At 41.4% G+C, this 22,219-nt stretch overlaps 1 protein-coding gene across 4 annotated transcripts in view; it reads right to left on the bottom strand.

Moving 5' to 3' along the window:
* The window catches only part of ZNF516 (zinc finger protein 516), a 154,892-nt gene that overhangs the window by 26,548 nt on the left and 106,125 nt on the right, over nucleotides 1-22,219 (bottom strand). The window lies entirely within an intron of this gene.

Raw genomic sequence — 22,219 nt, forward strand, 5'->3', positions numbered from 1 at the left:
AATCTGCACAGCATGGTAAAGATGATACAGCACAGCCACCATCCCAGCAGTTACGCAAGTTTTCTCAACCAATTACCCCAGTTGGTACTGCAAATCCTTTGACTCAGAGGCACAGTATGGTGTGGTTCCTTTAAGAGTAGTTTTGCAAGACCATTATGCACCACTGTCCAAGAGGAAAGAAAGAAGGAAGCCTGCACAGAAAAGGTATGATAGTTCCCTTACCCCATGTCGGGCCCCAGAAGTCCCTATGGATCAGATCCGTGCTAGCTCAGTTGCTGGCGCAGATTCAAGTCGTTTCAGGTAGGGCTTTCAGGCAGAAGGGTGGATAGGATGTGATGGCACCCACTGCTTACTCCCAGGTAAGTGTGTATATTGCAGCCTTAGTTGTATGCAACCTTTTCTGGCATAAACTCAGAGTTTTACATTAGCATATATTTATAGTTGAATATTAGGCAGTGATAGCCCCCATATCCCTGTTGGTATACCTGCACGTCCATACTTTTACAGGCCTAAAACACCCAATTAAAGCATCTTCCAACTTGGTTTCTTATTGTCTTACACCCAACATTCCAGTACAACTAACGTGCTTAGCCAAAACTCTATATAAATATATAACAGTTAGATTTAAATTACTTGGGGGGAGGGGAGCATGACTTTAGATCACTTCACCAAGCATTTGCTTTCAAACCAAGTAAGCCCTTATTTCCCCCTGTCCCTTCTATAATCCATGCCAAACCACGCTATGTTAACTCTATACCCTTCATTAAACTGTAAAGGTCCAGGGTAGCTGGGAAGTATGTACCATCTATAGAACACCATAGCCCAGAATGCTTGGAACAGCTGCGAGTGGAGGAATCAGATCAGAAGTGGCCTTTTCTATAGCTGTATTTCCTCACAGCAACAACTATAAAAGCAAGTGTTTTGGAAAGTCAAACACATCACTGTTGCTTAGCATAACTTTGATACCACAGGCACTATTCCAACCCTGCCAAATGTGATCTGTTTTAGGTTGAATTTTCAACAAAAACAACGTCTCAGCCTCAATTTAATTTGGCCTCTGCTCCAATTCAGGCAAAAAGCCTTAAGCCTTTGTTTAATTCTGAGTAATTAGCTTAAAAATAACCCATAGATTTGCTGTCTAGCAGGGCTGAGTATTCCATTACGATCATTTTCTTTTCAAATTCTCAATGGGACAAGGTCCTTTGTATTTAAAGTGTTTTTTCCTGTTTTACAAGAAGTTAAGACTTCCTGAAAGCCCATGCCCAACACTACTCGTGAAATCTACACTCCAAATCAAAAGAGCTGCACAGATTCATGTAATCTGACGCTGCACATCTGTGTTATTTTCAAAGCACATCTGTCACAGCTCAATATTGGGGCATTGCAATTCTAAGCCTGAGCTGTACAATTCGTTTGCTTTAAATGCTAGACAATAAATGGAAGTATGTAAGTAAAGCATTCCAGATCAGTTGTAATGCAGGAAAAGGATCTACAGCCTTCCACTAAATAGAATTCACAATAAGAAGGGGTGGACAATGGGCTTGCTATAGAGTTTTTTGGGGTTTTGCAGGACAAGAGAAACTCCCTGTCTGTTCAGCAAAAACCAGGAACTACTTCAATCCTGAACACAATTAGGGCTGCAATTCTAAACATACTTTCCTGGGAGTCTCATTGAACATAATGGCACCTACTTCTAAGTAGATGTGCAGAGGATGGGCTGTAGGTGGCTTAAATATTAAAGTACGGTAGTAGTGTAAGTGGTACAATTTTAGTGTGAGTTGCAGGTGCCTTTTTTAAATTGCTTCCTTGGATAAGTAAACTTAATCAGCATGTTCACTGTGTTAGTTATCTCCTTACAGGGAGCCTTTTATTCTACTTTTGAGGCCACTTCAGCAAGCAAGTCATATTGTTCCTTCCTCACACAAAAATAGTACATAGGCTCAAGAATGCTCTGTCTTCTCTTATTACAGGGTCTTCTCTTATTACAAAGATGTTCCGTTTATTTCTGGTTGGCCCACTCTCACAATTTGTCTGCTAAAAAGGGGAACCAACAACCTCACCATAAAATACTGTACTAACAAGTGCAATTGGGGCACTAATGTTATTACAAACATCTGAGATTTTGTCACAGCCTGGTCAAAACAAGAGTCATGAAATGGAAGACCCTGGACAATACTGTAAGCCTATAATTCACATGCTCAGCAGAAGAACTTCTTGGTACTAATGTACCAATTTCTTTCCTCAGTTCCTCCATATTTTTATTATTTTATATAACTCCTTTCTGAAGACTTAAAGCAACATTTCAAATATATATTTCCATCTAGTGACTGCCATGCCTTCCAAAGTATTGCAATAACTTTACAGATTTTTTTTTAATCCTTAAACGCTGTCCAGGAATGCAAAATGAAATGTCTTTGCAAAATCAAGTGGTAGGTAGCAACTACTATTTGTGTTATTTATTACATTTTAATCATACCATTCCTCCAAGGAGTTTACAGCTCCGTATAAGCTTACTTTCACAACAAACCTCTATCTATTACTTAAGTATTTTTATCCCTCCTAACAAAGTGCACAATCCTAACCAACTTTAAAGCACCAAGGAAAGGGCAATGCAGTTCCAAGGTAAGGGAACAAACATTCCCTTATCTTGAGGAGCCCTCCATGACTGCCACCCAACTGCAGGAGGCAGCGCATGCCCCACTGACAAAGCTATGTCACTGCTGGAAAGTTGGTTAGGATTTGGACCAAAGTAACACAATTTTTACATTTCTATATATAAACCCTTCAACAGCTAATAAATAATTATAACTACTACAATATCTACCTTAATATCTATATAGTTCTATATCTATAATTAATTATAATTAAAGAGGACAGACGCAAAGAAACAAATCAATTCAACAGGAGGACAATCAAACAATTGAAACGTGGAACAAAACAAAAACATTTGCACTGAAAGGGCAAATAAAGCATAGTGAAAGGGCAAATAAACATTCAAAGGCAGAGAGTTCCACAAGTCTTGATAAGGCCCTATCCTGCATTACCCTTCAATTGAGCCACTGATAGTGGGGGCCCATGGAACACAGCCTCAGGTAAAGAATGAAGAGGGAGGGCAGATTCATAGGGGAAGAACTTGGTTTCAAGCCATTTAGAGCAGTGGTTCTCTTAGGGAGCATTACTTCCTAAGTAAGTCTTTGCGGGGGAGGAACAAGGGCAGTGATGCAATTCCCAAGAATTCGTCACTAAGGGGGAGTCAAGGGGGTGCTTTTACTTACTGTGGGTTCTGCAAGTAGCAGGAGGTGAGGGGAGCCCTGCACAACCCTCCGACGGCTCTCCAATGCTTGGAATGCTGAGAAATAGTGTGCACAAACCACGTCTTGCAAAACAGAAGTGGTTTGCATGCGCTGTTTCGCAACATTCCAAACCTCAGGGAGCCCTGTGGAGGGCTGCACAGGGCTCCCCTCACTTCCTGCTGCTTGCAAAAACCCACAGTAGGTAAAGCATCCCTCTTGCCAGCCACACAATCCCAGGAATTGTGTCACTGCCTTCCGCCTTCCTCCACCCCTTAAAGGGATGGGAGAAACTTTACACGAACCGGTGGGCCGTGAGCCACCAGTTCAAGAACCACTGATTTAGAGATTTAAAGTTCAAAACAAACTCTTTGAACTGAGCCCAAAAATGAACTAAAGGTGTCTGCAACTTAACAATGGGGATACATTTCCGATTCCCTGTTATGTGATCAGGTCATTAAGTGGACATTCAGCTCAATCTAGTGCCTTTGTTGCGTAAAAAGACACTCCCTACCAGACACTCTCTGGCAGAGCAGACTACTGGAGACTGATTGCCTCTTCTTTGCATTTAAGAACCTCTTTGTTGTGTAAACAGACACTCTCCTGCAGGCTATGGGAGATCTGATTGCCTCAATAAGAGCCTTTTTGTTGTGCTTTGACCACCGTTGTATAAATGGTCTGTCATTAAGCAGAAGGTTGTTAAGTGGGGGACACCTGTGGTAAAAAATGCAGATGGTACAGAGTCGAAGTCCACAGGCTCCCAAGCTCAGGCCCCAACTAGAATCTGCCACATTCTGGACCAGCTTACAGCAGGCAGATCTGCTTTCACCAGAACTAATCAGACCTTGTAAAAGGACCCCTGGAAACAGCTGCTACCTAACTATCCAGAACAAAGCAAGATCCAGGAGACACCCCCCCCCCACACACACACACTGTAAACCTGGTCTTTCAGAAGGAAAACTATTTATTTTAAAATTTATAGCCCATCTTTCTCTTGTCAAGCCAAATGACCAAGGCTGGCTTAAAAAGTTCCATAAGAAACAATAAAACTTTTATATATTGTAAATAAAAACAATTTGGGATGAGCTAGTTAGACCAGGATATAAATTAAAAATAGAAAAGCATCAATGAAAGAATAGCAGCAAGATGATACGCCACACAGGGAGACACAGGAGGTAACCACCAACACATCACCCAAATGCCTGACAAAAAAAAATGTTTTGAGTTCTCACCAAAACACCACAAAGGAAGGGAAGGATAGTTCTTTACTCCACTGGAGTTAACTATCCCATCTTAAATGGGTTGTACCCCCTTCCCCAACTTCAGCTTGATTGCCCACAGCCAGCAACATCACAGGGCCACTGCTGCAATAGCATCTGCTGAAAAAGAAAAGTAGAACTAGGCATCATCTGCATATTGATGATACATCAGCTTCAAGCTCTGAATCGCCTCTTCTAGGGATTTCATGTAGATGTTGAAAAACATGGAAGACAAGATGGATTCCTGCTGGACCCTATAGGACAAAGGGTCAAACAGCAGTCTACAAGCACCACTTTCTACAAGCACCACCTTCTATAACCTACTTTCTGTATAGAGGTGGAGCCACTATAACCACTATAAACCACTGTAACCCAGTGCCTGCTTATCTAATCCCATCCCAGAAAGGCAGTCCAGAATGATACCATGATAGATGATAATGAAAGCTGCTGAGAGGTCCAACAAAACAAACAGGGATGTATATCTCCAGTCTGCAGCTCAGGTCGTCAGGGTGACCAAATCAGTTTTGGTCCTGAACCCCAGTCTGAAGCTGAGTCACCACTGCCCGCTCAAGTACCTTGTCCAAAAAAGATAGATTGGAAACTGACCAGTAATTTCCTGGGTCAGCTGGATCCAGATCTACTTCAGTAGACATCTTGCCACTGCTTGCTTCATCACAACTGGTACCATGCCCTCTTTTAATGAAGTACTTACTACTTTAGTCACCCAATCCTACCCCGGCTTCATTAAGGGGCCAGGAAGGGCAAGGATCAGGAGGGCAAGTGGTTGGCTACAAATCTCCAAACAGCCTGTCTACATCTTCTTGCAAAACTCCTTTAAAGCTATATAACATAATAGAACAAGAAGGTGCCACAGGCACATTGTAAGGCTAACTTTCAATAAGAAGTCCAAGCTGGAACGGATACAAGCACATTTATCAGTATCTCACAAATTTGTCACAACAGGACACAAACAACTCATCTCCACCACCCTGAGGACCAAGTCAATATGATAATGCCATACGTCATTGCCAGACTTCCGGGAAAGCTGAGCTCCGAATGGTTTTGAGCTGTGCAGCTGCAAAGGAACATTGGTCAGGAAACCATTTAACTCCCTCAGTTCCCTCAGGGAACAGACTATCCACCCACCCCTGTGGAAGTTAGACTGATTGGTGTCTAAAATATATAAGGAAATTATCTGACTAGGACATAGTGACATCTCCCCACTTTCAGATCACCATCATACTGTTTTATCAGGAACATCAGACTGAACACGTGCCTTGCAAGGTGTGTGAGGTCAGATATTATTTGAGACAGGCCTATGATTGTCATGGAGACCATGAATTCCTAAGCTGCTGCATCTAGAGGAGCATTCTCAGCATAGAGGTTGAAACCTTCAACAATTAGTCTAGGACAGCAGTCTCCAAACTCAGGAACAAATGCACAATGAAAAACCCAACCCTGGTGCAAATGGAGCTTACCATTCCACAGGGCAGCCTGATATCTTCCTTGCCAATCTCTCCAGAACTTTGCACTGGGCAGCTGCGACTGCCCAGAAATCCAGGTGCAGAGCATGCTGGGTTGACGGAATGAGGAAGTGGCTGCCCGGCACAAAGTTCTGGGGAGGGAGATATCAGGTTGCCCCGCAGAACAGTAAGCTCAGTCCTCAATGAGGAAGGCGGTGCTCAGGCACCGAATCCAGCCCATGGGCTGGGGTTTGGCATCTGCTGGTCTAGGAGAAGTCAACCACACCTGCAAGAACATCCCTGCCAGTTCAGGCAAGCAAACTGTTGTGCTGTGGGGTGGGGGTGGTACACCAACACAATCCCTGTCCTGTCCCAGTCATCCACCACAAATACACGCACTTCAAATCAGGTGATTGCCAGACAGGGCACAATGATAGGGGAATGGAGTCATGATAAGCTACCAGAATCCTACTTCGCTGCCCTCTAGCCTATCCTGCAATCTCCTAGGCAGAGCTCTCGTCCTTCACCCAATAGGTTTGGCTGCAGATGCAAAATCAGCTTGCTCATTTCGGATCAAGTTCACATAGATCTTTTTATTAACCAACCTGGCATTAACAGATAGAATACTATATAAGTAAACTTCCTTGTATCCAACAGCAGACGCTTCATATTGAGTCATCAGCAGTTCTGAACCATTTTCGAATGTAGGCTCACATGCTGTGCATTCGGGTTTTTTTAACTTAAATAAAATAAATAATTTAGAACAGGAATGGGAAAACGACAGAGGGAGGCAATCAGCTTCCCTGCTTCTTTCCTGAAAGTAAGTGCTTTCTTGTTGGTTGGCAACCTATGCATTAGTGGGGTCATAAGCACATGCGCCCATAAATACCACTCCTAGAACATGCCACAACACATCTTGGAGGAGGAAGGATGGGTGAAATGCAGTACAAACCAGTTTTTTCTACACAGCTTCCACATGCATAATATCTACATCTAGACATGCACAGGAAACACAAAACTAAAAATTGTGCCACATTTTCATATTCAGTATTTAAAACGACTTGCTTTGACTTAAAGAGAGGCAAACTATTGCAGAAGGATCCTGCATGAAAAACGCCTTGATATTTTCCTAGCCACGGCCCCCTCATTCCCCAAATCCCACAACTCGTCCTTGATGTCAAAAAGCTGCTGGAGGTGCTGCTGAGTATAATTTTTTAATGAACTCTTCTAAGTGTGCCCCCGGTAATAATACAAAGAGTTCTCTTTATTGACCAATCAAGAGACCTACTGTCAGGAGAGACTTGGCAACGGCATTACACCGCCAGGGGAAAAACAGATCAGCTAAGAGAATGTGGGAATTTAGAATACAATCTGAGGGTGCATGGAGGGCTCTGGTAGAAGAGGCCGGCAAATTTTGCATTGTAGGGGACAAGATTCCACAAGGATGTGGAGTGAATATTAATAGGAGTTGGGATCATATACATTCCTAAAGTTCAGCACTTTGAGTTTCAAGCTCTACAGAACAGCATCTACACACCTAAGTATTGAGCATGAAAAGTTCATGTTGTGGGGAGGTAGTTGTAGGATTGGATAAATAAAGAACAGTGACTATGTTAATGTAGTTGTTGGGTTTGGGAGGCTAGAAAATTTTGTGACAGTGCAGGTATTCATATACAAATGACAAAAGCTGGGTCTGACTGAAAGTTGGCAGCACAGTGTGATGATAAAGAGGAACATTACATGATACTATTTGTGCACTGCCATCAGCAAAGTTTCTGTGAGGTGGGAGTAACTCTTTTGGGACCAATTCACATTCCTCCTCCTTTCTGGGCTTGTGCAAATAGCTGCTTGGCCACTGCTTCCAATTTGGATTCACATTCTTTTTGCCTCTTATGACAGTTGTCAAATACACACCCATTTCCTCACCTGAGCAGTATTTTACTTGGGTAGGCCTTTATACCCAAGCACTCTATAGACCAACAATTTTCAGCCTTTTTCATCTCATGGTACATTGACAAGGTGCTAAAATTGTCATGGCCTGTCATCAGTTTTTTGACAATTAACAAGGCACATTGCACTGCTGCCCCTGCTCACATCCCCAATGGCTTTACTAATACAGGACACACACACCCTGAAAAAAGCACCTGAGGCACACCTGCAGACCATCTGCAGCACACCAATGTGTCATGTCACACTAGTTGAAAACTGCTGCTATAGATAACACTCCTAAATTGGAGGAGTGGCATGGGTCTTGGTGCCCGCAGTGCCACTCCTTCTGGGCCAGTTGTTGGGAAGACATGGCTACCTTCCACCTTCATGGCTGACCTGATGCTGCATAAACTTCTGTCTTCACCATTTCCTCATGCCCTCATTTCCTCATGCCCAGGTTCCATTTCTCTACCCTACAGCCTCGGCACTAAGCAATACCTCTCCAAACACCTACGCAGAGGATTATCCAGGGCTTCTAAAGCAAGAAAGTCAAATAAGGTCAGTTCTAAGAGCGAGGGCCATGCTGCAAACATCATGAGAAGATCTCTTGGAAACTGCCTTCATTTGATAACTTTCCCCCATCATAGCAGTCATGCAAGTGCTGGCTGACATAATGTTCAGGAGTCAGGTGACACTATGACATTGTCGTGCCATCACCAATTGCTTCTGGAATGCCCCGATTTGGGGCTAATCGGAAGCGAGGGATGGCAGGGGGGCCCATTCAAGAGCAGAACTCCACTCACCCCTCCAGACTGAAGACTCAAACAGCGATGGCACTCCCCCCTCCCCAGTGCCCTATTCGGAGCAGGTCACCCTGGCAGCACCAGCCTTGCTATGCCACTGCCAAGTTCACTCACTGAGAAGGTAAAAAAACACAGGCCTGACCTACTTAACTACAAAGAACTTAAGTCCTGATATTTGTACTCCTTGAGATTATTACCTAGATGCAAAACAAGCAGCTCTGTTTTGTATTACATGGCTTTTGGTTATTATTACATTTTATTGCTAGACCTCTGGCTCCGTTTTGATTGGTGGTGCTGCCTCCAAGGTTTTATATTTTACTCTGGTAGCTGAGAAGATGAGGAGCTAATACAGATGGTTTTTATTGGCAGCCTAATATTAAAATGAGGGTTTAATGCACCCGGAAACCTTGGTTAATGCTCACATGACTCATTTTAAAACACAAAAATCATAAATAAAACATTGTAAAGACATCAAATTAGGCTGGTTGCTTTTCAGTTGGTTCTGTGTTTTGTTGTTTTCTGTCACTTTTGCTGCTTCCAGGTATACTTTGACATAATTTTTGCTAGTTTGGCTAAAGAGATTTCTCAATTATTTTTCAATCTATGTATTGTCAAATGTAAATATTCAGTAATCATAATTTTTGGTCACTTTAAGCTGAATATTGGGGTCAGTGGGAGAGGATTGGGCAAAGAAAGGTTATAATAATTATTTATTTGAAAGGAAAATCTGTTAAGGGTCTTAAGGAAAGCCAAAGGTTCTTTTCTATAAAACCATTTGTTTTATTTTGTCATTTCATTTTCCATACCTTTAACTCTAGTGAAAGTTGAAAGATGGAAGACCATCTTCTGCCTTAACTTTTTTTTCCTGTTAAATACTTAAGAATACCCAATGGCTCAACAGCAGAAATGGCCCACCTCCCCATTTAAGAACTCTGCTTTTCTTTTTGAAAGTCACTATGAAAAAATCCATTAAATCAGAGTTTCTCCAACTAGGGCGTCGCGATCCTCCAGTCTGACAACCCTGGCCTCTGTCCCCTTAAGGGGTGGGGGCAGGGGAGAGGCAGAGATGTGATCCCAAGGATTGCATCGCTAAGGGGGCTGCAGGGACTGGCATTTACTTATCAGCCCCTGCAGCAGCCTCCCAGGGGTTTGGGGAGCCCTACGTGACTGTCTGCAGGGCTCCCCGAAGCTTAGAAAGTGAAAGTGGAGCAATCATGCTCCACCTCTACAAAAAATGGAAGTAGAGTGCGATTGCTTTCACTTTTTAAGTTTCGGGGAGCCCTGCGGATGGTCACGCAGGGCTCCCCAAACCCCTGGGAGGCTGCTACAAGTCTAGCAAAGCCCCTGCGCCCCTTCACAGCGACACGATCCTGGTGATCATGCTGCTGCCCCCCCGCAAGGACTTACTGCAGGTTGTTTGAGAACCTCTGCAGTAAATGAATGAGGAAAAAAATGAGGATAAAACATACCGAAGGAATGAGGATACCAAAAATGAGAAAAAAACATACCAAAGGAATTCCACAACTCATAACATATTTCATTGTTAATTACTCAAATATTGTCTAAGTGGGCACCTGGTGCTTAGGAAAACAGAAGCCACTAGACGCTTACAATTCAGTCAGTGAAAAAGATGAATAGACAACCAGCAGACTAATTCAATACAATGTGTGCTTCTTTGTTCCCAAATGCTGACTGCAACTGGGGCTGCATTCTGAAAGGCTATTGGGCTTCATCAGCAAAATTGTTTCATTTTCAGGAATAATGACTTCAGGTAGGGGTGTGTGTGTGTTAGTGAAACATAAACCCTTCCTGTAAGGAATTCCACCTCATGACCAAAGACCAAGTTTGTGAGCCATGAGATCACAAGAGGTAGGATTTCATTCAGCAATCAACAATACTGGAGGAAAAGTTGGAATGATGAGAGGAGGAAAAAAAACTACAGTATCTTTATGTTAGGAATACAGAAAGCAGTGAAACAAAGAAAGGAAGACTGTAGAGAGAGGAAAGAAAGAATATTATAAAGACACTTAACTGCAAATTTTATTTATTTACTGAAGCCATTTCTGCCCAACGTTCCATATATGTTACAGCAACCAATGTGTACACCTGTGGACTGGACAAAACTGGGTTGAATTATTTCTTTCCTGCTTTTCTCTCCAAATAGGCAGAGTGCAACAAACCCTACGCAGAAAAAAAAACAAAAACCCACCTGTAGTGTTCACACATAATGGACCACATGTTTGGAGACAATATCCATATAGGAAAATATGTAATGGGTACAACAGTCCTTACTGTGGTTGTAACTTACTATGGAGTAAAAGATATGCCAGACTCCTCAATTGGAGTATCGTGTCAGTGTCACTGCTCAAATGTAGAATATTCGGTATTCCATTGACTATGACAACGCAGACTAAAGTAAAAGTAGGAAATTAGATCCCTGTGGAAAGAAAGTGATAAGTGGTACTATTTGTTCAATTAGCATGGCACCTATGGCCGGTTTAACTACAGAGGTTAGCAAATGACCTGTTTTGCCAAACTATAAGCCCCCAAATGGACAAACCACATGGGGGGCCAATCCATCCAGGTACTTTGGGGGCTTATTTGCAGCCTGTACTGATTTCATCAAATAACACAAGTGGAAAACGAAGGGAATAAAATGGTCTTCAATGGAAAACACCAGCTTTTTTCCCCCCAGAAAGCTAAAGAATGAGGAAGATGAGGTAAATCAATGTGAAAGCTGAACTAAGGGGGAGAACATCCCAGATGGACAAAAAAGTAAAAACAAAAGTTTAAACATGAGAACTGATACAAGTAATTAGAAAGAATTGAGTTTTGTTGGCTGCTTCCTTTACAAAGTTCACATATCATACCATAATTGGAGACACCACAGAGCCTAATGACTCTGGAACAGACCAGTGTACCTTCTTCTAGAAACTGGTTTCAGGATCTGTCTGAAATGCTCTACTGTGCTTGAAAATTCCACAGGTCAACCAAACACTAAATAAAGTTGCATTTCCCTTTCCGTTCTTTCCATTGTCTTCCATTTTCTCCTTTGTGCAAGAACTGAAGAAGCAACAATAACTATTCATGGCATTAAAAAAAAAAAGTAAATGGTCTTTCAACACTGCTGTGAAACCGTCCTGTGACAGTCTTGCTCAGATCGTCAAAGACATCAGCCATTTACTGGCAACTTCAATAAACTCCTTTGGAGTCAATGGGACAACAAATCTGAGAGAATCGAACAAGGAAGCAGGGGGGTCACTTCTTGGGGCACTATCCTTTAAAAAATTCAGTAATAACTATGGTGTTGCATTACTTTTAAAATGTAGAAGGGGAAAGCTTTATTTAATTTTCATAACTTTTGAAAATCAGGGGAAAGGACTCCGTAAGGATGTGAAGAAACAACTCCTTTCAAAATCCAACATTTTATGAATTAAACTATAAGAAAGACTAAGCAGCTGAAAGAATGTAGATCCCTGAAAGAATGAATAAAGGCCTAAAGAGGAAAGGGGAGGGAGGAGACACCAATCAATATCAAAACATCAGAGCAGATTTATTTTGAACTAGAGGGACCCTTCTACATGACAGGAAGGGAAACCAGGGGACATTTATTCCTCAAATGAATTCTACCAACAATCAGAAAGCATTTTTTTAAAATGGGTACTGCTAATATTTTCATGAATGAGACAAGGAAAGCAACCTGGAGTTCTGTTATAAGGTCTTTTGCATAAATTACCATGAGAAGAAATGAAATCCAAACTCATTTAAAAAAACAACATTGCCTTTAAAATAAACTCCATCCACATGCAGTACTGATTTGGTAGCTGACTGGTGAGTCATAGTAATTGATACAACACACACTATTAATTTTTAGAAGGCAGGAAAAGGATGGTAGTTCATATCATGCAGATATTTCAGTGTTGGACTACATGCAAGATCCCCCCCCCCAATTCAAATTAGGAACTGCATGGAAACAGGCCATTTGGTGTACACAAAGAAAACGCTGAAACACACTGCCACTGTCTGGCTCAGTGTGGAAGTTCTCCTTCTGAGAGGAGAAGAAAAAGTGAGTGAAAAACTTAAAGCTCTTTCTATTCTGAACGTGAGCTAATGTAGGCAGGAAAAAAGAACAATACTGTAGTACATCCATGCTCTCAGTGTATTTTTTTTCTACTCACAAACAACTCTTTCTTGTAATACAGGCAGGCCTATCCAAAGACCTGACTGCTACACACTACTGAATATTTGAGAACAGCAGCACATACTAGTCTTCTTCTACATATGCCACCTATTTATTGGTTAAAACTCACTGGAAAGGTCTAAGAAAATTTAGATTGGTGCAACAACAGGCAGAAATCATCTGTGAACTGTCTCTGGTTACACATGCGCCTGTCAGGGTTGCTCACAAATACTTCTGCTGCAAAAGTGAAACTGTTTCTTCCAGTTCCTTCACATGGCTGATCTCATCCTGAGGCCTTTTGAACCTGCTTCTTAAAGGGACAATGCAAATAAGGGAAGTGAAAACCATCACCCTAGTAGCAAAGTAAAGAAAGAGGTTACATGCTCACAGTGTCCAGCAGCTTATACTGGGTGAAAAATCTAACCCATCAGTCACTGCAGAAATGTCAGAATCTGTACGAGAACAACAGAGAGGTTTCACAGAAAAGACAGCAAAGAGTCCATTAGCACCTTCCAAGGCTAAGCAATTTATTTTAGCATCAGCATTTGTGAATTACAGTCCATTTCATCAGATACATGAAGTGAAAGGTTATGTTGAAATAAATGTGTTAGTCTTTAAGTCATTTCTGCCCAACGTTGCATATACGCAACAGGGACCAAATGTGTACACCTGTGGGCCGGGCAAAAATGGGTAAAGCTGCCATAGGGCTCTTTATTGCTTTTGCTTTGATAGATAAGGGTGCAATCCTAACCCCTTAAGTCAGTGTTTTCCAGCACTGAGATAAACGCAATGCAGCTCTGAGGTAAGGGAACAAACATTCCCTTACTTTGAAGAGGCTTCTGGGAGTGCCACCCAGCTGCAGGATGCAGCACATGTCCCACTGGCACCGCTATGCCAGTGTTGGAAAGCACTAACATAAGGGGTTAGGATTGCACCCTAACACAACAACTCCTCCGCCACTGTTTTCCACAGAGAAAACAATACATCTTAAGTAAATACTGGAACTAAGTTCTATTGAAAAGAAAAGATCTGAATCAAAGGGACATGGATCAAAAGACAACACTGCCACTTATAGTGTGTCCTTTATCAAGATTTTCTCTGTGCCACACCCCACATAATAGAAAAGGACAACTGATTAAGAAACAAGCAGTAACCCAAATTGTTGTAAACACTAAGTAATATTAAAGCTCCTTGGCTAAATTGCTCTTGTCCCTTTTCTTTCACTATCTATTTGCCTCAGTACACAGCAGTGTTAAGTGTTGACTCACCCTGAGAAGTGTAAACTATCCTATCAGCTTTTGTTTCCTCGTTGTCAGGACAGAAGTACTATCAAGAGAGTAAGCAACCTAGATTGATGTGGATTAGTGCCAGCGTGGAGCAAAGGTAGTGTGTTGAACTAGGGAGCCTCAGTTTCAAATCCCCACTCAGTCAGTGACTCAGTTACAGTCTCTGAGATAAACTGCCTCACAGGGTTGTTCTGAAGATAAAGTGGGGAGGGGGAGAACCATGTATGCCTGTCCAGAGCTTCTTGGATTAAAATGTAACTGATTAAAATGTTACATATGAATTAATTAATGCATGTACTCTGTTTCAAAACTTGGTCTTCTATTTTATTTAAAATATATACATGTTGCTTTTCAACAACATAAATATTCTCAAAGCAGTTTTTGGGTTCCAGATTACTTTTGCTGAACAAAATTCAATTATAAAAGTCATTAGAGGTCACAAGGCTTTATATTTCAAAATTCTCAATCCCTTTGCAAGACAGCTGCATTCATACCATGAGACACTGACCAAACCTGTACCCATTTTATTTGTTTCTCCAACAATTTGGTTTTAGAAGTGCTATACTAGAGGCTCCAAAACTGGAACACTGCAATGCCCCAGCCAGGAAACCTCTGTTGCTGCCCCCTTAAGGGTGGGGGGACAGCGGCAACATGATCACACTGCCACATGGCACAAAAGGGTTTTTTATAACTTACCTGGGGGTCGCTATGGCTCTCCAGAAAGTCCAGGGAGCCTGCAACCCCCTTCTGCAGTCCTGCCCGGGCCTCCAAACTACAAAGCCACTTCTAGTTTTCATTGTGAAACCGAAAGTGGGTTTTTTTTCCTTTTGCTTTTTACAGTACTTTAGAGGTGTGGGGATGGCAGCAGAGGGGGCCGCAGGCTTGCTGGACCCTCAGGAGGGCCACAGTAACCTGCAGGTAAGTTTTTAAAAGCCCTTTTGTGCCCTGCAGCAGCACGATGACAGGCAATTGTGTTGCCACCCCCCCACCCCTCCCAACACTTACAGAGTCCCAAACTATCCCCGAGATTTTGGGAACCGCTGTGCTATACAGTCAGCCTGCATCTTATGCAAGGGTTGCATTCCAGAGACAGTGCCTAAAGCTAAAATAGGGTATACTAAAAATTACCTTGAAGATCTCTTACATTTGAAAAATACATACTGTCTCTTTAAAAACTATGAGAAACTTGTGGAAGCTGAGACCAAGTGAGGGAACAGCAGATTCATTTTCCCATCTCAGGCTCACTCTGGGGCATTCATATACTGAGTAACTGGAATGGTAGGCGAATTTGCCTGAATGATTTAAATTGCTATTTTTCTGTTTTGTTGTTGTTGCCAAGTGCGTATCTGCATAAGTGAAGTGCACGTAAGATGTGACTGTATATCAAATGGTCACTCTGTACCATCACAGAATCTGTGATGCCTATGTATACTCTTTCCGGTAAATACTGGAATTATTATTTCTGTGTTGTAAACTGCTTTTACCAGCCCTACAAAATCCCAACAGATCAGCCATTTTCAACCACTGCACCGTGGCACACTGGTGTGCCGTGAATGGTCCCCAGGTGTGCCACAGGAATTTGGGAGAGGGTCATTTATTAATAGGGCCATTGGGGGATGTGAGCCCAACCCCCCCCCCCACTGACAGCACAGTGTGCCTTGTCAGTAGTCAAAAAACAGATTGTGTGCCCAGTGGTGTAGCTAGTGAACTTGTAGCCCAGTGCCAAGCTCAAAATGTGGCCCCGGAAGTGATGTCACACTTTGGCTTTTTAAAAAGTGAAAATTGGAAGGAACCCACCTCCTCCCCCCAGCAGCTCACCACCCACTTGCTCTGCTGCCCCCCCATTCAGTGGCATTGCTAAGGCATCTATCTGCTACCTGGGGTCAAAGAAAATTTTGTAGCTTCCCCTCCATAACAAATTTAATTTGTAAAGTAAATAAAAAGTTATTGGTTCCATACTGTATCATAATAACATCTCATTGGCAGTCAGAACAATCAGTCTCATATGTCAGTTTTGAGTTAAGAAAATCCACTTTTTGTTCCATAAAGGCAGTTGTGTTTTCATTTTCTGGTTAATTGGCCATAACGTTTGACAGAATAGTGATGTTCTAATGCGGTTTCTTTCATTGCATTCCACATGAAATTACCTTTCCAATGATATATAACATGATGGTATTATTCATACATACCAATATTTTCACAATTTGTCACTAGTGTCAAGTTCAGCTTGTTGCCCCCCTAAAGCTTGATGCCCAGTGCAACTGCTACCCCCTGCACCCCCTTAGCTATGCCACTGGGTGTGCCTTGACTATTGTAGTGTCTTGCCAAGTGTGCCATGAGATGAAAAAGGTTGAAAATCAGAGTCAGATCATTTTTGTTTTGAAAACTCACTTCAAGTCATATGTGCTCCCTTTCACTTGAGGAAAGCAAGTAGCCACAAGTGAAGAAATACAACATGGAACACCTGTACACAAATATCAAAAACAAAAAGGTATGATTAGGGAAATTATATAGGAGGTTGATGGACCGAATTCACCAAACAGGCTCACCTGTAGTCTCAGATGATTTCAGTCTGATGAAAGAAAGTAGGTGACTATTTGTGCAGAGTGAAAATGCAGAGGTAGTAGAATTTTTAATGACTACAGAAATCAACAAAGAATTATCATGGCAGAAGGAACATGACAAGTGTTTGAGTGCAATCATATGCATTTCTACTCAGAAGTATGTCCCACTGACTTCTATGGAACTTACTCCCAAATAAGTGTGTCTAGGATTGCAGCCTCTCTCATGCCTTATTTAGACCAAATTACCAAAGATTCTGCTATGCTGAATGCTCACGTGTGAGGCTGCAATTCTGGTTGGAAGAGATCTGCAGCTTCCCTGACAGTACTCACATTTGATGCCATTTCCACAGGGTAGGCCAATATCAATATGTCTCTCTTGTTTCCCTGTTAAAACTTCAGGAACCTCTGCAGATAGCCTAGAGAATATTTGCAACCCAAGGGTGATCGCAAATAAAAACCCTTACTGCAGAACAGGACATAGGTTAAAACAGCTTGATTCTCATTCATAACTCTTCCCCCTTCAGAAATACCCTTGGGATTGCAATGGGTGCAAGCTATACTTTCCCAATGTCAGAGAGCAACAATGACAGTATAGGGTTTGTCCTTTTTCTCCCCAAGAAAAACATTCTCCTCTAGAAAAACTCTAGCTTTTGTCACCTATCAGGTCTTGACCGTACATTCTGATTTTCCGCATTACCTAAGGATTTCTACTGATGCTTAGGATTAACATTAATAATATTCCCTGTGGATCACACAAAGCCAACCTTACAAATATACCACATACCTTTCAGGCCACTCTAGAATCCTACAATCCTTATGTAGATAACACTGCTAATGGTTTCTTTTTTGAAAATAAAGGTTTTGCTAAAGTTCTTGAAGAAGGCTCTATGATGCACTAATTACCTCCTTCCTACTAAAGGCGATTTTTAGGGTGCACACAGAATTTTTTATTGCTGCTGCCATGGCTTAACTGCAATTAACTAATGATGAAACATCTGCAATGCACAATGCAGAAATTCCTGCTCTGGATTTATAGCATGCAAATCTTAAAACCCCATGGGTTTGTCACTAAGCCTCTGACAAAAATAAAAATACAGGATTTCTATGTATGCAAGATCCTTTGTGGCATAATGTTTCAGTATATTGCTATGGAGTACAAAGAAATCATTGAGACATTCTACAGAAAAATGACCTTATAAAAAACCTTTTTGGACATTTTGTTAATTGTGCAGATGTCCTGAAACAGTTCATTTTATTTAAACAAATCTCCAGAAAGTTAGCCATTAATCTCTATTCTTAAAAGGTTTATCGCTTTTTTGATAAGTATTCTTTCTTTAAAAAAAAAATCCTAAACCTGAACTGTGAAATGTCCATAGTGTATGCCACTGCACAAAAAAACATTCCAGAACATAAGTGATCTTTGTTAAGAATGTAATACAATAAGACACTGGCATTCATTCAGAGGACAGCTGCCTCAAATTTATTCAGTTGGAAGTGCTTTGTATCAAAAACACCACAAGATGGCACCTCTTCACAATTTATAATCTAAACTGTAATCTTTACATGGTGTGTGGTCTTCACTGCAAGTCCATAGGAATAGGATTGAAGAATGTCAAGCTTTGACCAATCCATGACAACTGGAACCTGCCAAATTTTCACAATCACTGCTATTATCTTATAGAAATAAACAGGAACATCTTTTAGGATTTAAAGACACTTGTATATTCTAGCTACTGATATTAAGGTAACATTTTCCAATTTCATTTTCCCCCTCCCCCAACTCTTTGCATTCCTGAACATGTTCACACAATCCAAACACTTAAGACATTTCTCAGAAGGGGATTTGCAAGCAAACTTTGAAAAGAGAAGTAAAAGTGTCATTCCTGCTGAGCTTCAAATTAGAAAAACACCTTTATTCTTAATGACAAGTAATGTGAGAAAAATGAGAAAAATTCAGTCTCAGTTCCTCCTCAGATTCTAAAATACTATTTAACGAGCACTATCATAGAAAATAAATGATCTATTTGAAATGGCCAAAGGTAAAAGAGACTACTTTGATGAAGCCATGATAATGGTTGGACAGTGTTTTCATGTTTGTTTGCCTTGAGAGAGGCAGAGAATAAAGTTTTTGGGGGGAACACTATAGTGGAATAATCTAGATTATTTTTGACTGCTACCATCCATCAAAGCTTTTGGAAATCTGATTATCTGTTTGGGGGGAGGGCAGAAAGGCAAGGAAAAAAGTACTAACAGGACACAGACTATCTATTGCAAAACGCAATACAGACTTGCCTGCATATTCACACGAATTCGGTTCCGGAATTCCCTATGGATAGCTGAAACCATGGATGTGGGTGAATGCCTGTCCCTATGGTCTCGACCCTCTGGAGTGGAGGGGAATCTGGTTCCCCTCCAGAGGGGTTTCTGAGCTCAGCAGAGGCTGTGGACATCCCTCTGCAGTGCCTGCCAGGCTCAGACTGAGCTTTGAAGGTGAAAAAACGCCCAGCTTCACGGAGGAAACAGGAAGTGACATGTTAATGCCTTATAAGTCATTAAAAAGTTGTTTTTTTTACCTTCAGAGCTCAATCTAGCAGAGTCTGCAGACAGACATCTGTGGTCTCTGCTGAGCTCAGAAGCTTATTCCAGGGTGAGGGCAGCAGAGGTCCTCTCACCTCCAGACGGGGTTCATGCAGGGGAGCCCATGGACCCAATTTGCTGATAACTAAATTTGTGGATAGGGGGGCCCCAGGGCTGTTACCCATCAGCTCTTACACTGCAATTTTTTCAAAGACCAAAGTTTTCAAAAATCCAGATAAAATATGTTCATGCCACTTTAATGTTGTCTGCAGCAGTAAACTATTTTGTCCACATCCCTCAGTGTCCACAAGTATCTCCAGAAAGAGACTCTGTGGCTGAATCACTTGCATCTCCACATTATTCCCCCCTGGAGCTCTGCCAACCTTCTATTTTGATTTCCTAGCAACATATACCCAACAGCAGTCTGATATGATTTTTCTGTATTAGAAAGTAGCTTATCCATCCCACAAGGACTCACCTCCACAATTTACTGAACTGTAAATAGAAATGGATCAAACAGCAACAGAATGTCTCCTATACAAAATACAGTTGTAAACAAGAACAATGAATCAAAGCTAAGGGAAACTTTTAAATAACACAGTGCCCTGAAAATATTCACACCAATGCCTTTTTCAATCTTGCATTCTCACTCTTTATGGATTCAGTTGCTTCTGTGTTGCAAAAGAACCTTTTTATCTTAAATACAATGCAGATCCATCTGTAAATAATTTTGTTTTCTTACTGCCATAAAGGAAGGGGACAAGGAGGACCACTGACAAGAATGCCTAGACGTAGTTAAGAAAACCGTCAATCCAGGAAGAAGCAAATCAAGTAATTCACTAAAGCTCAGCATGTAAGTGCTGAATCATCATCGAGAGGTATTAACAATGTTTTTAAAAACTATGGACCCCTTTCTGATGTTTTCTTAAATGGCAAAATCTCATCTGTATAGCTGTGAAAGTTACTTTTACCAGCTAAGCAATCCAGAGGTTCTATGGGAGTGTTTTTGGCCTACAAAAAGTGACTCTTTTTGTTAGTGCAACACAGCTACAGTCAACCTTTTTCATCTCACAGCACACTGACAAGGTGTGAAAACTGTCAAAGCAAAGCACCCGTTTTTTGACAATTGACAAGGCAGACAATGCTGCTGCCCGGGGGTTCACATCTCAGACGGGCCCTGCTAATAAATGACCCTCCCCAACACTCCCGCAGCACACTTGCAGACACACCCATGTGCCACGGCACACTGGTTGAAAATCACGTGTGGAACATTTCCCTGGCATAGGAATGCTGGTTGTGGTGGTGGCACTGTATCTAGGAACTGCCAGTACAGGGATCCTGCATCAAATCCTTAAGCACCCCAGCCAGCAAAAATTTTGCACAGGACCGTGCTGTGCCCTTAATTGAACTGACAAGGAATAAACCAATATCTTGCCAGGAAAATTTCATCACAGTTCTCAACATTCATATAGTGTTTTCTGAGTGTACAAGAGCTTCACACATATGATTTTGTTGTAATCCTTACGACAAAACCTATGCAGTAAGTAAATAATTATTGTCCTATATTCCAGTGGGGAAACGGATTGCCTAAGGCATCCTAGCAAGTTCATGTAAAAGTGATATTTGAACCAGGGGAGGCCTAGTTCAGAGCTCAGTCTATTAGTCACTACGGGATACCAGCTGTAAGATGATAATTCTGTTTCCCACACTCCTCGTGTATGGGAGTTGTCCTTGGTTTACAGCACATTTAGAGGAATGAAAATACTTGTCCAAAATGAGATTACAATTTTTAAAACGTTGTGATGTAACAATGCTATCTTAGTTGTGACCTTTATTGCATTATCTTATATATTATAATTGTAATATATTATATTATATTTATGTGACATACCTTCTTTACCCAGGCTTCGCGCACTGGAGAGGACACTATGTTCCAAAACCACCTTTCAGAGCGCGATATCATAGTCTCTCGAGACTGAAGGTTGCCAACAACGGATTGCATTATTGCATTATATAAGATCACCAAGATATGACTGCAATGTTTTTGCCATTCTGATGGAAAGAGCATTAGGCCTGATGCTAATTTTATGAAAACTGTGTGGTTGCCACCAAAAAAACCAAACAAAACTGGTCACTGCTTTCATATGACTTCTTGGAAGTCAACAAAACACACTCCAGAGAGTTGAAGAGTATGGAAGGAAACAATGCTGCATTTTAGAATGGTTTAAATAAACCATGCCCCAGGATTTGTCAGATCCTGGAGCATGAGACAATGACTGTTCAGGCAGAGGCACTGCATAAGGTTAAGGAAAACAGAAGTTGTGATTCGAGCAAAATTTCAGTGGGAATTACTTCTGAGTCAAAGGATCACAGCAGACATTGCATTATGCAATATAAGACATCTGGGAAAGGAAATGCTGAATCTGATACAGGGAGATAACTGAAGAATGGTAGGCTGGCTACCATGAATGGAATTATTTCAAGAACACAAAAAAAGTTTTCATTAATAAAGAATCTACATCTGCGGAAAGAGCATTCAAAAACAAAAGACTTAAGCTTGATATTTAAGTCAAATTCTGGTTACCAGGGATTAATGGCAAACAGCAAGTTGATTTTACTGTATTATAGTAGAAAATAATTTCTTATTACTGTCGACAGGCATTAATGCATTTTAACGAGCTGAGTTTAAAAATAAAAAAAGCAAAAACCAAGATAACTATGCAGACTGTTGCCTGAGTCACAATGTTAGAAAAAGTTCAGACAAAGTTTACAAAGCAGTAATCATACATGATTCACACGTAAACAGAAACTGGAATTCTTCCTGCGGAAGTAACAGAGATTAACAAAGGAAACAACTCTGCAGAAAAT

The sequence above is a fragment of the Tiliqua scincoides genome, chromosome 4 (assembly GCF_035046505.1).
Source record: "Tiliqua scincoides isolate rTilSci1 chromosome 4, rTilSci1.hap2, whole genome shotgun sequence".
Taxonomy (NCBI): domain Eukaryota; kingdom Metazoa; phylum Chordata; class Lepidosauria; order Squamata; family Scincidae; genus Tiliqua; species Tiliqua scincoides.